Consider the following 14059-nt stretch of genomic DNA (forward strand, 5'->3'; position numbering starts at 1 on the left):
GCTAAACATTCATTCATGAATTCAAAAATTGGAACAAAGATCCCCTAATTCTGGATTTGTTTAAGAATTTTTTGCAGTTCTTCACACCTAACAGTGATATGCTCCAGATTTGCACACTCTGAACATCCTCGAGCACAATGATCTTCATCAGTAAGTTTTCTATGCTTCAAAAACTCAATGGTAGGAATTGCTGCTTTACTCACCCTCCACCAGAAAAGCTCAACACAAACTGATAGTTTTAATTTCCTCAACCAAGTGTAAAACCCCAAGTCTTCATCACCATAATTCTCCTTCCTGGAAGCTTCAACAGCATGGGCTATTATAGTTTTCCCAGAGGGAAAGCTAATCTCTTCCAAAAAATACTCATTGGAATCCTTGTCTATAGGTAGCTGCAACACCAAAGTAATGATTTCATCAGTAAAGAAACCCTTCAATTCTTCTAGATTCCAGAGTCCATGCTCTGTAATGAAATGGCTGAGTTTTAATCCATCCATGTCTACACAGATAGCTGTAATTGGCCATTCAATTAAGCTTTTATCTAACAGCCAAATGTCCTTAAGAACATCAATTTTCTTCCCATCAACCACTCTCCACCTCAAAAGAGGCTTTAAGTGTACAACACCTTCATTCAAGACCTTCCAAGCAATTGATTTTCCATAACTCCGCTTCCACGCCACTAGCTATCACCATATTTGGCTGTTATATTTTGATATAATAAAGAATTTTGATTTTTCAACAACCTCCAAGTTAATTTTGCCTTGAGAGGACCAGCTCTACTCAATGCCGAGTGAAAGTTCAACCCACTTTGAGCTTTTTGTTTACACAAATTTCTCCAAGCAATGTAGTGCATTCTCTTTTTACCATCCCTTTTGTGCCAAATAAAATTCCTGCAGCATCTATGAATCTCATGGAGAATCTTCTTTGGAACCAAAGTGTGGGCTGAAATGAAATTAGGAAGACTTAAAAGAGAAGTCTTAGCAAGAGTCATTTTCCCTGCCAAAGAAAGGCATTTACTACCCCAAGTGTTCAATTTAAGCATCACTGAGTCCAAAATAAATTTGAAATCAGATTTAATCGGTCTTCTCAACACCAATTTGACTCCAAGATACTGAAATTCTTCAACTGTTTTAAACTTCAGAATTTTCTTCACATGTAACATATCCACTCTATTCATCCCCTTACTGAACAAGATTTGAGATTTGGCATTGTTAACCCTTAATCCAGTCCATGAATAGAAATCCACAATAACTCCATTCAATTTGGCGGCAAGAGTTTTTGAAGCATGAGAGAAAAGCAAAACATGAGTTTCAGCTCAGCTAAACATTCATTCATGAATTCAAAAATTGGAACAAAGATCCCCTAATTCTGGATTTGTTTAAGAATTTTTTGCAGTTCTTCACACCTAACAATGATATGCTCCAGATTTGCACACTCTGAACATCCTCGAGCACAATGATCTTCATCAGTAAGTTTTCTATGCTTCAAAAACTCAATGGTAGGAATTGCTGCTTTACTCACCCTCCACCAGAAAAGCTCAACACAAACTGATAGTTTTAATTTCCTCAACCAAGTGTAAAACCCCAAGTCTTCATCACCATAATTCTCCTTCCTGGAAGCTTCAACAGCATGGGCTATTATAGTTTTCCCAGAGGGAAAGCTAATCTCTTCCAAAAAATACTCATTGGAATCCTTGTCTATAGGTAGCTGCAACACCAAAGTAATGATTTCATCAGTAAAGAAACCCTTCAATTCTTCTAGATTCCAGAGTCCATGCTCTGTAATGAAATGGCTGAGTTTTAATCCATCCATGTCTACACAGATAGCTGTAATTGGCCATTCAATTAACCTTTTATCTAACAGCCAAATGTCCTTATGAACATCAATTTTCTTCCCATCAACCACTCTCCACCTCAAAAGAGGCTTTAAGTGTACAACACCTTCATTCAAGACCTTCCAAGCAATTGATTTTCCATAACTCCGCTTCCACGCCACTAGCTATCACCATATTTGGCTGTTATATTTTGATATAATAAAGAATTTTGATTTTTCAACAACCTCCAAGTTAATTTTGCCTTGAGAGGACCAGCTCTACTCAATGCCGAGTGAAAGTTCAACCCACTTTGAGCTTTTTGTTTACACAAATTTCTCCAAGCAATGTAGTGCATTCTCTTTTTACCATCCCTTTTGTGCCAAATAAAATTCCTGCAGCATCTATGAATCTCATGGAGAATCTTCTTTGGAACCAAAGTGTGGGCTGAAATGAAATTAGGAAGACTTAAAAGAGAAGTCTTAGCAAGAGTCATTTTCCCTGCCAAAGAAAGGCATTTACTACCCCAAGTGTTCAATTTAAGCATCACTGAGTCCAAAATAAATTTGAAATCAGATTTAATCGGTCTTCTCAACACCAATTTGACTCCAAGATACTGAAATTCTTCAACTGTTTTAAACTTCAGAATTTTCTTCACCTGCACCATATCCACCTTGTTCATACCCTTACTGAACAAGATTTGAGATTTGGCATTGTTAACCCTTAATCCAGTCCATGAATAGAAATCCACAATAATTCCATTCAATTTGGCGGCAAGAGTTTTTGAAGCATGAGAGAAAAGCAAAACATCATCAACAAACAACAAGTGTCTAACTTTGTGAGCTTTTTGTGAAATCTGAATTCCCAATCCTTGACCTCTTTGCTCCATAGCTAATGAAAAAAGCTGAGAACACATAATGCACAAATATGGCGATAAAGAGCACCCTTGTCTAATGCCATTTTCTGCACTAATCCATTTGGATGTTTTACCATTTATAATAAAGGAAAATCTAGCATTCCTAACACATTCCATAATGAGCAAATTCATCTTCCTTGGAAACCCAAACATGTTTAACACTTGAGATAAGGTTCCCCAATTCATACTATCATAAGCTTGCTCCATATCAAGCTTAACCTCCATTAAACCCTTTCTCCTCTTGGAAATTCTAAGCTTATGGATAACCTATTGAGCTAGTAGACAATGATCAGACATTGAGCTACCATTAAGAAAAGCTGCTTGTTCTTCTGTGATACACTTAGCAATGAAACTCTTCATTCTATTTAAGATCATTGTAGCCACAAACTTATATGTCAATTGATACAAGCTAATAGGTCTATAGTTGGAAGGTAAAGTAAGCTTTTTAATTTTGGGGATAAGAACAATAAGCATATCCTTCCACTCATTATACATAATACCGGTTTTAAAAAATTCATTAATAGCCTTCCAAGTGTCTTCCTCCACGATCTTCCAATAAAATTTGAAAAAAGAAGTAGTAATGCCATCTAAACCAGGGGATTTATTGTTACCTTGCTTGAAGACAGCTTTTGTCAATTCTTCTTTAGTGAAATCCATGCTCAGTGAATCAGCATCCTCCTTGGAAATAATCAGTTTTTCTGGACAGGAAGGCCAACCAAAAAGCATACAAGCTCTGGCTGACCACTTTTTCTGAAAAAAGCTGTAGAAAACTTTTTCAATCTGCTCCAAATCTTCCACCACATTCCCATTATCATATTTAATCTGCCAAATCATATTACCGTTCCTCTTATCCGAAGCATACTGATGAAAATAATTAGAGTTTAAATATCCAACTTGTTGCCATCTGATTTTGGATCTTTGGTTCCACCAACTGGAAAGCCTACACAAAGTAACATTGAGATCATGAACTTTGTTCCTTAACAAACTCAGTTTGTCTACCGTTAAGCCTCCTTCACTAGCTTCTTAAATTTGTAACAGTAGTATGTCTTTCTTCAACTCATCCCTTAAAGAATTCAGTTCTCTGCACTTGTCTTTATTCCAGTAATAAAGAGCTTTAACAGATCTCCTCAACTTCCTTTGAAGAATTTCAACACTAGATCCAAAATCCACTTTTTCCAAGCTTTGAGAATAATGTTCCAAGTGGCTGGATAAGTCTTCCACGTGTCTTCAAATCTTAAGAAACCTGATTTCTAGTTTTGATGTTCCAGTAGATTGATAGATATAGGAGCATGATCCAAAGAAACTCTAGGCAAATGACGCACCATAGCCATAAGAATATTTTGAAGAGCCGTGGAATTTAAAAGACACCTGTCAAGTCTCTCCCATATTCTAGAATTCCCTTGTTATTACACCATGTATAGCTAGGACCCACAAATCCTATATCATGGAAGTCAATATTTATCATAAACTTCTTCATATCTTTAGACCCATTGGATAAATGGAACCTCTTTCCACCCCTCTTATCCTCCTTAGAGAGGATACAACTGAAATCCCCTCCAATGATACATGGCTCATCACCACTCATACAATCTTCAAGCTTGTTCCAAAGAGATCTACAAGTTTGAGCATCTTTACCTCCATAAACTGTTGCAATGTTCCATTTACCCAAAGCATTGATGTTGAGCTGTCCCACTATCACCTGGGAAGAATGATCAACAATTTCAAAAGAAGCAAACTCCTTTTCCACATGACTAGGATAACCCGAAGTGCCAATCGCAGGATGATGGAAATAATCCCATTCACTTCCAATAATTTGGTTAATATCATTCCTATCAATAGAAGAAATCTTGGTTTTAGTAAGTCCCACAAAAAAACCTTTATAATCTTTCACAACTTCTCTAAGATATTAGGAGGCCTCCCTCTCTCTAGCCCCCCTACAATTCCAAAAAATGATAGAAGTCATTAAGAAATAATAGGGGAAATATCCTCTACTATTTTACTATTTTCCTTGTCTCCTCTCCTCTTCCTTTGCTTAGTTTCCATAGAGCCTAAAGACCTCAATTCTTTTGCAAGCTTGCATTTTCCTAAATTTGAAGCTGATACCAACTGATCTTCACAATTCTGCACAACAATAGCAGCATGTAAATCTGGAGTAACAACAACTTCAACAGAATCCAAAAGATTGGATTTATTCAACTGCTCTTCACTAGCCTTATCAAAAACTTCTCCCTCCTCCAAATCACAATCCAAAGCTTGGAATTTATTCAAAGCAACTGGTATTTCCTGCACCCAAAATTCTTCAGATCCTAACACAGATTCAAGAATTTTATCAAACATTCCTTCTGGATTAAATGAATCGCTCGATTATTCAACAACCTTCACCTGTTTAATAGATTCAACAGGTCTATAAACCTGTTTTAACTTGAGTATTTACTCCAATATTCCTTCTAGAATTTTTGAATCTTCTACTTCTAAAGTTTACATGGATCCATGAGCCATATTCTTCATCTTGATGTTTATTTCCATCAGCCTTCATAACATCATTCTGTTTCATATCTTCCTTAGAATCCTGAATGCTTTTCCCCTTAGCCAACGCTGAAACAGAATCAGGATAGACATTCTTATTGTGACCAACTCTAACACACCGATAACAAAGAGATGTCAGCTTTTCATATTCCACACGTTGAAAGGTTCTTCCGTGAAGACCTTCAATCCACGCTCCCTTAGGGAGTTTCTTCTCCAACTTAATTAGAACAAAACATCTAGAGTATTCCCTTTTCCCCCTTTAAATGAATTCTTGTCAAGCATCATGGGAACTCCAATCATAGAAGCAATCATGGGAATGTTTTCCTCATCCCAACAGCTTAAAGGCAATCCAGGAAACCGAATCCACACCGGAGAAGTAACACCCTTTAGCGAATCAGTGGAGAAGGAAGATGACCATCTATCCATACCGATTATATGGTTCCCAATATACCAGGGACCCCCACTTAAAACTTCCTCCATGGACTCCATGTTAGCAAACAAACACAAAATCTAGTTATGACCCAATGTCGTTAGATGAAAACTTCCATACATACTCCATTGCCGTCTGAGTTCTTGACTACAAACTGAGAATGGAATGTACTGTCCTAGCACCTTGATAACCAACGATTTCTTCAATACCTGAGAGTTTGTTATTTCCTTATCAGTGTTTAGCTTAACCGCCAAACCATCTTCAGTCAACTGGGTAGAATTAGCATTAAAATTCAATTTGATGTGTTGCGTGTTTTGCCAGGCCGATGCGAATTTGTTAAAAGGAGAAGTATCACCATTTTATTTAACAACCTCATCCATTTTATCTCTATCTTTCTCAAAAGCATTTGTAAGATTCATATTAATCTTTTTCTGGTTATCCAAAATAAGCAGATCAGCGCGATTCCTTACCTTCAAATCAACGTCTGAAGATAAAGACTATGTATCCAAATTTGAAGGAAACCCTTGAATTACTTCGTCTTCCACAATCCGATCAACAACAACACCTTTGACTTTCCCTTCCACAATTAGTTCTAATCTCGTCGGATGCCTATAACCTTCTATGATTACCAAATTAGAAGAAATCCTGGGTGCTTCTTGATCCAAAGAAACACTGCAATTTCTGATCAATCGGTTTAAGAAGAACATTACGATGAGTGTCAGATGGAAGATTACCGCAGGCAAGCCAGTGTCGGTGGTCAAGTAATGCCATCCTCCCACTGTGATCCGATCAGGAAAGCCTACAAAAGCAAAAAATCAAAAACAAGAATAGTTTCTCTCTCTAGAACAACCCACAACTTCTCTCTCTAGAACTTCCCTTAAGAGCTTTCAATTCATATGATTCATCCTCCAGAAGGGTACCGAAATGAAGAAGAAATTCCCTATGAATGGCCTTTCTTTTTCTCTTTGGGTACCTAGTGTTTCAAATGCCTCACTTTTAGAAGACTTTTACAACTCAATATGACTTACAAATTACATCACATTACATCATCAGAAAAGGAAAATTCTAAACTCTCTGGTAAAGTTATCCTACTAGAAAATATCCCAAATAGTTTAATATATCACATCACAAGCAGTTATATATATGCAGAAAAGATAAATATACTTGGCAATGCTCTTAATATTTTGGGTGCTAAGAACTCTGGAGCATCTGTAGCTAGCATTTACATAAGCATTTATTTATCCTTTTAGCCCCTTTAATCAATTCTTTGTATAAGCATGACCACCTGCATAAGAATTAATTAGTTCAAGTCATCCCTAACCTAGGGGTAGATCTAACGCACAATCAATCACATCACAGATAATGTGCAGTACAATAATAAAATAAACACTCATAGCAAATCAAATCAACCAACACATGTGTCTCATGCAAGAACACCATAGAAGCAGAAAATATAAAAAGGGAAAATCACTAGCCTAACCTAGAGGTAGAAGTGGTGCCCTAGCAAACAACTCTACGTGTATGAAATATGTTGTGTTGCTTTGGATAGGTGCTATATTGGTTAGTTAATTCTTTTTTTTTTTTTTTTTTATAATTGCAGAAATTGCATTAAAGGGAGAAAAAATTATTACAATCTAAATGCAACTCTCAAATTCCTCCTTCAATAAAAGAAATAAGGAAGAAGGAAAATCATAGGAACTAATGGAATCAAAACAAAAACTTGTTTGTAAAGCAGTAGAAGTGCATAAATCTGCAACTTTATTACAATTACTAGAGGTATGATCAAAGATGACCTTATTGAAGTCGTGGAGGAAAGAAATCTTCTCCAAAATCCAGTTATTCTTTGAATTCGTCATTGAATCTTGTAGAAATTTGATGATGTTGTAGTTATCACCTTCAATTATTAGCCCTTTGTAATCAAACATCCAACCATTGATGAAGTATTTTAAGGAAATAACTGCTTCAAGCTCTAGTTGGTTGATGTCCCAATGTATTTTATGTTTACCAAAGGCAATTAACATTCTGCCCTTATAATCCCGAGCAACACCTCCAACACTAGCTAGATTTGAGTCTAGTAAAGATGCGTCCACATTAAATTTGATCCATTCTAGAGGTGGGGGATGCCATGTAGTTTTAAACTCACGGAGGAGAGGAGCATCCCAGTTGACTAGAAAAGGATAGTTACTTGTAGCAGAAAACAGAGTGGAAGCAGCTGCCACCGAAACCGGCAAACTGTTTTTGCCATGCTTAACTTCATTTCTACAATTCCATGAGATGAAAACTGCAGTGCAATAGATCTTAACAATATTCACATTAGAGCTGGCAAGGTTACGGAGCTGATGAAGGCAATCCTCAAGAGAGCTAAAGGTTGGAATACAGAACCCCCAAGATCTCAGCATGTTCAAAATTTCAATGAGAAATTTACAGTGGACTACAATATGAGATCCATTTTCTATTTCAGGGCAACCACGAGCGCATTTATCACAATTGCTGAGATTTCTAAATTTTAAGAATTCATTAGTAGGGATGGCAAACCTACTAAGTCTCCACCAAAAAAGCTCAACTCTTGGCTTTAGCTTCAGTTTCCACAACCATTTAGCAAAACCAGCATCATCAAAGAAGTTCTGAAATTTAATACATTCAGAATAAGCTAATGAAGAAATAGATTTACCAGAAAGTTGATAAAGCAACTCCATGTTGTCTTCTTCCCCTTCATTTATAACACAATGGTGTGTTATTAGTTCGATCATGCTGCTGTTAAAAAACTGAGAGAGCTCAATCAGGTTCCAGTTTCCATCATCAGTGATAAAATTTTGCAGCATTTGATTTTCTAATCCATTACAGTCAGCTAGCATAGGCCATTTGTTGAAACATTTGTTCAGTAACCAAATATCCTCCATGACATTAATGTTTGCCCCATTAACGATCTTCCATTTGACAATTGGATTGAGAGAGAGCATTCCATTAAGGATTATGCCGCGGCAGCAGAATTGTCAACAATAGCGGTTGGATTTGTTGCCATGAGTGAAGAACCATATTTAGCTGACATACATCTATATAAAGGAGAGGATTATTAGAAAGCCTCCAAGCAAGTCTGCACGTAGAGGTCCAACTTTTTTTACAGCTGATATATACCCATCCTCATAAGCTCTAGGAGTGCAAAGGTTTCCCAAGCTATGTATGAAGACTCTTATGTCTTTGAAGTGATGCATATTGTTAGTTAATTCAAGTTGCTTGTATTCGAGTTCGTTGAAGGTTTGAAAGGGGATTTTAGTTAGAATTTAAGTAATAATAGATTAGGGACAATTTAGTCAATATTAGTTGTGGATCCATTTTAATGCTAGGGAGTGTTCTTTAAAGTTTAAGTTGTATTAACGAGTTTTAGAGATCTGGGGTCTTCTTACACTGCTAAGTTAAAGTGTCCAAAAAGTAACTTTTAGAAATAGATTAGTTTATGATTTCAAATTTTTATTAAATATTAGACCTTACCATGAGTAATAGCTATAGTTTGCTGGATTCAAAATTTTCTACTCAATTTATGAATTTTAGAAGTTTTGGGTCCTGTGAATGAACTATGGTTGATCGGAGAGTGATTTGATTTAGGTTGATTATAAAAACTTATTTTTAATAAAATCTAGACCTTAATTGAAGTTTAATTCCTTTAATTTGCCTAATTTTGGAATTGATTATGCATTTTTGATGTTTAGGCAATTTAATGAATTATTAAAATTATTTAATTAAGGGTGTTTTAGGGTTTTGATCCAAATCAGATCCAAACTACTTTGAATCACACCCAAAGGTCAAAAATACCTAAAGAGGTGTTTCCAAGTGTTTGGGAAGATTTGTAATTTTTAATAATTTTTAATTATTTAATTTATTAAAAGAGTAATTTTGTTAAAATTAAATTAGGTTCAGATTGAAGTCCAATTAAGAGGGTTTTAATTTATGAGATTAAACATTAAAATCTAAAGGTTTGATGTATATGGATAATTTTTAGACTTAATATGAATTTATTAAATTTCTTCTGAAATTATTAGACTTACTTAAGGTTAATTAAGGTTTGTTATTAAGAGGTTTAAAGGTTCCTAAAAATTCCTAAAAAACTCTTGAATAAATTATAATGTCACTAAGTTTAGTGTTTTAGTTTCATGACAATAAAGGATCTATCCTATCTCTATAAATTTTTTAAATTTGCAACGAGTCTTTAATTATTTTTCTTAGGGTTCGCTACGTAAGTAGGTTTAAATCAAGTTTAAAATTAACCCTGGGGTACAAGAAAGGGAATGCAGAAACATAAACACACTATGTCCTTAGAATCAGGGGGGCCTAAATTAGAAGCTCGTGCGTCCTATACATGCAAAAGATTGATAAAAATATGAATAAACATGCTTAATAATGATTTAGTGAATGATTGGAGACTAATCGCCACTAATCCTTCCCCCATGAATGTCATTCATGTGTGTAACTCATGTTTAAAATTTCATTTAGTGGATTCCCAAAATTAACGATTTAAAAATATATGTTATTATATCAAAACAATTTAAAATACGTATATATATTAATTATGATATATAAGTTTTAAATAATTTGATTTAAAATATTTCAATATACATGCTCATGAGAGATCCACTGATCACCCGGATGAGCTTCAAAAATTTTTTTGTTTCAAAAATAATTAGCATATTATTTATTAAAATAATTTAAATATAAAATAGTTAAATATTAGATAAATAATCCAGGAAAAAAAATTTAGTTAGAAAATAGTTTAATAAAAATAAATTATTTGAAAAATATAGATTTTATATGTAATATTTGTATTTAAAATAAAATTAGTATGAATTTTTATTTAGTTTAATGTATAAAATTTATAAATAATTTAAAATAATAAGTTCTAAAATATTTTATAAAATTAAAAAAAAAAATATTCTTAATTATTTAAGTATTTAAAATAAATTATATATTATTAAAAAGTATTTTTTTTTTTAAAATTTTAAAAATTTTTTTTTAAGTTTTTAAAAAGATTAATAAGTATTTTAATTATTTAAATAATTATAAATACTTAAAAAAATAACCTCAATCATAATTTCTTAATTATAATTAATTTAAATTAGTTAATTATAAATAGTTCTCTGATATTTTAATAATGTTTTAAAATAAATAATTATTAAGTTATTTAAAATATTTTGTATTGTATTTAATTAAGTATATTAGTGATTAATTATTTAGTTAATTAAAAATTGCTTAAAATATTATATTTAATATAATTTAAACTCATTGAATTTAAATAATCTTTAATTTAAATAAAATATATTTTTATTTACTATTATTCTTATATTATATTATTAAAAGTAATTAATTAATAATAAAGATTACTTAAATTTTAATTACATAACTATTGCGGGCTAGAATATACGGGGCGATAGAGTTTTAATCGTTCGTCTTAGCGTTACACGGATATCCAGCTCACACACAGAGAACACAAGATTTTTACGTGAAAACCCCTTGAACGGAGAAAAACCATGGGGCCTAGCCCAATTGAAAAGATTTCACTAGAACTTGAGTTGGTTATAAATGGATGACTCATCTATGAGGATGATCAGATTACAAGTATATAATATACAGTAGAAATCCGTGAGTTAGGAGATGATCTGACAGAGCTTCGGGCCTCAGAGGATGGTCTGATAGAAATTTGGGCCTTAGATGATGACCTAACAAACGATGAGGGCCTCGGGTGGAGGTCTGATGAAGGTGAGGGTTTCTGACGGTGGTCTGACAAAAGTAAAGGCCTCAAGTGGTGGTCCGACGGAGCAACGATGTTAGACGGTGGTCCAACAGAGTAGAGGGTGTCAGTTGGTAGTCTAGTGGAGCAACGACATTAGGCGGTGGTTCGGTGGAGCACCGGCGTTAGGCGGTGGTCCAACGGAGCACAGGGCGTTAGGTGGTGGACCGATAGAGTAACGGTGTTAGGCGGTGGTCTGGTGGATGTCCGGCATTAATGGAGCAGCTGTGGTTTGAAAAAACTCCAGCGGTGGTCTAGCGAAACTCTGGTGGTGGTCGAGTAGGCTAGGAAGCAAGAGTAATATCCGATCTCTCTCTTTTTTCGTTAGGCTCATGGGGTCCCTTTTCAAGAGGAGAGGGAGCTCTATTTATAGATTTTGGGAATGGCATGGCCTATAAATAGATGGAGGATCAAGGGTAAGTTGGGAGTGTTTGGATGAACAGCCAATCTTGAATCCCTTGATCATGAACTATTTGATGGTTATTTGAATGTCTTAGTGATGTTGGAATTCAATGGTCTTGGGCTCGTTGGATTCATCTTGTCGAGCCGCTCGATTCGAATATAAGCTTGTTATGTTTGAAAATTGTTTGGTAATCCAATTTGTGGTTCAAACCTTCCATCAGTGCTTCGGGTCGTTGATTTGGACCGATTTGGGCTCAGATTCGGTCGAATTTGGTGTCATTGGGTTTGTATTTCTGAGACGCTCAATTTGACTGTAAGTTTGCTGAAATCAGAGTTCAGATGCTCTTGATTTAATTTTGGAAGTTTTCAACTTGATTTTTTTTCTAAATTCGTGCTCGATTAAGATAAATTTTGGACGATGTATCAGTTGCCCCCCTTATTTTCGGACGTCAAAGTTCCAAGAGTCTACAAATATGCATTGTAACCAGTGGAAATTTTTTTGCGTGATTTGAAACTCGAATGTAGTCCTATAATGGGCGTAGAGGATCCGAAACACTTTAAAAGTACCAAATTAGAGTCTGGAACGTCAAAAAACGGTTTCGGGGACCCCAAAAACATATAATTTGACCTTTTTAGACTTAACTTTGAGGAAAAATACATTTTATAAATTATAATTTTAAAAAATATAGATATACTTATATCAATTTTACCTTGTTGCATGAGTGGTAGAACTTTTGTCATCCATGCCTAAGGTCTTGGGTTCAAATCCTGCTGAAGGCATGGATTTTTATGGTGTTGACGTGGCAGTGGCATGCAGGCGGTGATGATGTGGCAGTGCCACGCAGGACGGATTGATAACGTGGCAGCTCCATATATTATGGATCAATGATGTGGCAGATTGATGACGTGGTAGTGTCATGCATAAGGGATTGATGACATAGAAGTGCCATGCAGGACGGATCGATGACATGGCAGTGCCATGCATGATGGATCGACGTGGCACCCATAACCTATTGGGTCATGGCTGAAATGGCCATGACACTGATCATGGTTGACGTGGCACCCATGACCTGTGGGGTCATGGCTGACATGGCCGCGACATGCTGGATCGTAGGTGACATGGCCACGACACGCAGATCATGGCTGACATATCACACATGTATATTAGATTATGGATGATGTGGCCATGACATGCAGGATTGTGGATGATGTGGCAGTGCCATGCAAGATGGATCAATGATGTGGCAATGACATATTTGACAAATTGGTGACATGGCGTGAATATGCATGATGGATCGATGATGTGGCGCTGACGTGGCTGATGACATGGCACACATTTTTTTAAATGACAAAAATGCTCCTCTACTTCCCTATAAATAGACCCCCCCCCCAGAGCCTTATTCCTTGCACCTTCTCCTCCTCCTCTCTTATCTCATTAGAGGCCTTCATCTGCCCTTGGACAACTGGTATCCATTGTCCAACAGTAGGGCTCGTCTTTATGAGAAATAGATTTCTTCCTTTCCCTTTGGCGCTCTTGCTATACGGGAGGCTTTCCCTCACCCTTGGATAATTGGTATCCATTGTTCAACAGCAGTGCCCCTCCCTATACTAGAGTAATGTCGGGTGACCACTTTCCTTTGAGAGATTCTACAGTCAGGGAAAATCCTGCCATCCCGCCTGACGGTGGGTTGAGGCCTGACAAAGGAGCGAAGGCAGATGATCTGGCATCCACCGTCACCAGTGATTCTTTGATTATTCTTCACAAGAAGTTTCACTTCCCAAATGACGTGGTAGCGGTGGCCCCTAAGACGTCTGATCAGGCTGGCGCTCCTCCTCCCTGGTACTTGACCATCTGTGAGACCCATTTGCAATCAGGGCTGCGCTTTCCACCTCCTGCTGAGCTGATCGAGATTCTGATGCATTATGGGATGTCTCTATCCCAATTTATATATAGAGGCATGTTGGTGACGATCGGGCTGATAGCACTTTTCAAGGATCGAGGGGCCGTTCTGACACCTGAGCATCTTTCTCGAATGGGCCGATTTACCAGTGACACACAGGGGCATGTTACTTTCAGATCCAAATGGATGGACATGTGTACCCGGGATCCTCCAAAGAGTAAGGCCAGTGCATTTTTCTTTGTGAAAAAAAGATTAGGGCCAGATAGAGAAGTGGGGGAAGTTGAGGGACCTATTTGTC

Source organism: Dendrobium catenatum, unplaced genomic scaffold (assembly GCF_001605985.2).
Source record: "Dendrobium catenatum unplaced genomic scaffold, ASM160598v2 fragScaff_scaffold_1557, whole genome shotgun sequence".
NCBI classification, from domain to species: Eukaryota; Viridiplantae; Streptophyta; class Magnoliopsida; order Asparagales; family Orchidaceae; genus Dendrobium; species Dendrobium catenatum.